The sequence below is a fragment of the Quercus lobata genome, chromosome 8 (genome assembly GCF_001633185.2).
Source record: "Quercus lobata isolate SW786 chromosome 8, ValleyOak3.0 Primary Assembly, whole genome shotgun sequence".
Taxonomy (NCBI): domain Eukaryota; kingdom Viridiplantae; phylum Streptophyta; class Magnoliopsida; order Fagales; family Fagaceae; genus Quercus; species Quercus lobata.
The window spans coordinates 57,912,390-57,916,816 of record NC_044911.1 but is presented as its reverse complement, the minus strand read 5'-3'; the positions used below and the strand labels follow the sequence as shown (position 1 = coordinate 57,916,816).

General features: G+C 32.0%; 1 non-coding gene across 1 annotated transcript; it reads left to right on the top strand.

The window, feature by feature from the left end:
* The first annotated feature begins 3,680 nt into the window (after positions 1-3,680).
* LOC115958760 lies at positions 3,681-3,832 on the top strand. Its single transcript, XR_004084681.1, has one exon. It is a non-coding gene; the product is annotated as a U12 minor spliceosomal RNA (small nuclear RNA).
* The last annotated feature ends 595 nt before the right edge of the window (positions 3,833-4,427 follow it).

The following is a 4,427-nucleotide window of genomic DNA, read 5'->3' as shown; positions in this document are numbered from 1 at the left end:
GAAATTGTTGCCTATCACATGCAATAACATGTTTGCCTCTCAATTCCTTTGCCATGCTAGATTCACATGCCATAACATGTTTGCCTTTCAAGTATTTTGCCATGCTAGATTCAATGCTATTACATGTTTGTTTTTAATTTCTTAATCATTATGAGTTCAATGCGATAACATTTTTGTTTCAATATGTTTGTTCTTTTTCAATTTCTTCCTCACGTTCATCAATTCCATAAATTCACATGTTCCCGTGCTCTTTCTCTCTCCATTATGGCAAATTTGAAATTTCACATTTATGTTTTGATACATGCTTTGTGTTGAATGATATTGCTTTATTGCTTGTGACATATTAAATGCTTGTATATGATAAAATATGTCTATTGACCATCATAATTTAGAAGACCGGTTTTACAAGACAATGTGATATTTAATACATTTTCACGTTGTAACTTAGCCTCCAAACTTAGATCAATGATTCTAAATAGTGTTTTACCCATCCACTTTTATATTTTGTAGAATATAACTAAGACCAACACCATGTACTTTTCTCTTACATTGATTTTTCTACTTATGTAAATTCAATTACTCAATGAAATACATTTTGTTATTTGGTGTTCTTATGTTTTCCAATAAAATAAGTGGTGACTAAATGTAAAAACTCTTTATTTAAGTATGATTTTGAAACTCAGACCATATTGTACAGTCCCACCGATTTAATCGAAAACCGTTCATTAACAAGTTTTTTAAACCCCAAGAATCGGCCTATGCAAGAAAGTCAGTGAACCATAAACAGTTCTCACAGGTCAGACAGTTAGAGGGTTTTTTTTTTTAATTTTTAATTTTTATTTTTTACAAGGTTGTTTCTGCATTTTTGCCTTTGGAGTTTCTTCTTTGCTGCTTGCTCTGTCAACCACTAATACTTACTTTACCGTCAACCACCAATGCTTGCTGTCAGGCACTTCCTTCTTGAGTCTTGTTGTTTATTTAATTTTAACCCATTTTTAAATGGGCAGACATCTTCTAGCTTTTTATTTTTTATTTTTAAAAAAGGAATCTTAAAGGTTGGACAGTGGACCATTGAAATGGGCTTGGGCATAAAAATAATGATTGGATTGTCAAATGGGCTTGGCCATGGGCAGACAAACCAATTTCTCTCTTAAAAATTTTATTGGGTCCCATAAAATAAAAATTATTGGGTACTCAAATGTGATTTGTCATGACTAAAGTTAATTTAGACTAACTTGATTAAAAATTGAATAAAGCTCTCTCTCTCTCTCTCTCTCTCTCTCTCTCTCTCTCTCTCTCTCTCTCTCTCTATATATATATATATATATATAGACACACACACGGTAATTCCAAAACGGTACATAGATATTGACAAGTTCAAAACTACTTTCGATATAGTATTGACTATTGATTGAGAAACTCAATATCTATTTATTTTTGCTTAGAATTTAAGTAATAATTTTTATTTGTATTATGAAAGTTGTGATATAAAAAATACATTTGAAAGATAGATATCTATATTTATTTTGGACTATTTTAGTGAAATTATCAATTTTTACTAATTTAATACATTTATATTTTAAATAATTATTAAATTAATTATGATATCATCACGGTTTGACCTCGATTTGACCCCGGTTCAACCTCAAAAACCTTGAACATCTCATTTTAACGATTCGTTGAACAGTTTGGGTTTTCAAACCATGGACTTGAGAATGGAAATAATTTCAGTCGAATCACCACCTTGAGGGACACTAACACGAAATCTCCAATTCATGTGGGTTGGCTTGATAAGTTAGAAACATGGCCAACTAAGGTCTTGGTCTCTCACAAACATAAGTTTGTAAGCTCTATGTAGTTAAATTTGTAGTATCCCTAACATAACTCATGCAATATCTTGTACTTATGTCATATGATTTTATACTAGCATTCAGAATTGATAATGATTAACAACTTAAAAAGAAATAGTTACAAAGATTATTGGGAGTGTACTCAAATCAGAGAGGTTAAATTTGTATGTGTTATGATCATTAGACTATGGGAGATGAAATGGCCCAACACTGGACTGAAACTTTAAAAAAAAAAAAAATGCATTTATTTTAAAATTTTGCAATTGGGACAAACTTGCACTCAATTATTTCGGATTATTTGCCTGCTTGTATGCAAACACCCAGTTTGGGTTTAAAAAATTTATGAATTTCAAATCCAACTTGAATCGCGTTCCTGAACATTGGACATCCACAAGCCTAATCTACTTAGTTGACATTTATTATGAGCTGTTATATATTCATCACATTATTGGGTGAGTTGTGGCTAATCTTTATGCCTAAAGGATCCCAATTGGTTTCCATTGAAGGAGGAATTGGTATTCAATAACAATTTCACTGAGGTCAAGGTGGTAGATCCGATAGATCAGAGCACTTGGACTTGGAAGATGGAATGCAGATTTGGTTACTCATTTCTTCAAGGATGATGAAAGACAAATCCTTTACACAGTTATGCCTAAAGCGCCTATTCTAGATTAAATTAGTTTTTGGCCTTCTTCAAAACCTGGAGAGTTTTTAGTTAAGAAATGCTCTCACTTACTACAGATTTAAAGATGGTAATTTAGGAAACATCTCAAATGCTGGGTTCAATTGTTGGAAATGGTCTAAACTTTGGCTTCCACCTCTCGCATTCCAAGTTCTTTTGTTTCTTTGGAAACTTAAAGTGGTTGCACCTCCTAACGAAGTAAATGAAAATAATTAACATTGCTAATTGTATGTTTTTAAAGAGTCATTGGCAAGAGCAGTCTGGATTGGTTTAAAATTTGGGATTGAAATCAGATATGCTAAGGCCAGTTTCAATTCATTTTTAGTTGAAACATTCGTTAAAAGAATTTAAATCTAATCCAAAATTTCAAAATTTCATGTTAATTCACTCTTCAGCACTTACAAAATTTCATGAAGCATTTTGAAGGGTGCACAGTTAAGACAGAAATTACTGAAGGCAAGTAATTTTAGAGTGTATGGGATGCCAAGTGTTGATTCTGATAGGAGGGAAGGTGAAGAAGAAGGGCAAATGGAGTTGATCAGCTTCATTTGTAAAAATTAGGAAAGGAAGATGGCAGTTTTTCGAAGTGCAGAATGAAGGCTATTTGTTTGGCAACTAGAGACCCGAGAGGGCTCTAGTGGCTGGAGTAAATTTATATTGCTGGTGGCAAATACATGAGTAGTTTGAATGATGCCAGAAATGAAAACTGCATATTGGAGATTATGGTCTATTTCATAAGATATTCTACATTTTTTTTTTGATAATTTAATTGTTATAATAAGTAGGGGAGGGAGAATTCGAACGTTATTTCTCTTCATCAAGGTGACCAAGTAATGCCACTATGTTACAAAGCTATAGGCGACATTCCACATTTGAAGGAAGATTTTTAAAAATGGTAGTGGTAGAAGATTAAACTAATCTGGACCTTGGAATGTAAGTAATATGTAACATCTATTATGTTGTAGTTAGTTACCTGATGGATACATAATAAACAGGGAGAAAAACCGTTTGCAGTTCTGCGCATATCACAATCTTTATGGTGTGTAAATTTAATTGAGCATGAGTTTCATATAGTCCCACATCGATTAGAGCTTGCGACTTGGGCCGGCTGAAGCCTTATAAATTGAGCTTCGCTAGCACTTAACAGACTGCCTTAAACTAATGAGTAAGGAAAACAAAGCGAGTGGTGGGAGCCGCTCGCCGCGCCGACCAAAACGTGCGCAAGAATTTATGGAGGGGTGATAGGCTGGCCAAGTGTTGACGCTGCTTACTTTGCAGAACTCACTTGCGCGGGCCTCCCAATTGCCCATCCCCAAACATAAAGCCCAATTTGCCGAATTTGCCCAACTCGTCTAGTCTGATCTCTTGTCAGCTCATTAAGAGCAGAAATACTCAAACTCTTAATTGGGCCTTATGTTAAGCCAATATTATTTATATTTATCAAGCATTACTCTTTACCATTTTTAGATTTAACTTTCATTCTCCGTTTTGTTTGTTTTTTTTCTATTTCAAAATATGGTATTAATTTAATGTTCTTATAATACTTCTACTTTATTTCAAAATTATTTGAAAAAAAAAAGTTAATAAATATTTTAAAAAATCAATCTAATTGGGACACTTTTTTAGTTGTCTCATTAAGAATAATTCTTTTAAAAAAGAGCTTATAAATTTATTCGGAATAGTTTTGTAAACTTATACATTTTTATAAGGTAGACAAAATAATAAATTATGTTTTCTTAAAAAATTTGATTTTTCAGACAGGACAAACAAATTGGTATGAAGTGAGTATTTTTATTTTTATATATATTTATATACTTTTCAAAGAAAACATTTAGATTAACTTCTTTATAAAAAAAAAAATTTATCTATTTTATATTACATTTTATTAAAATATC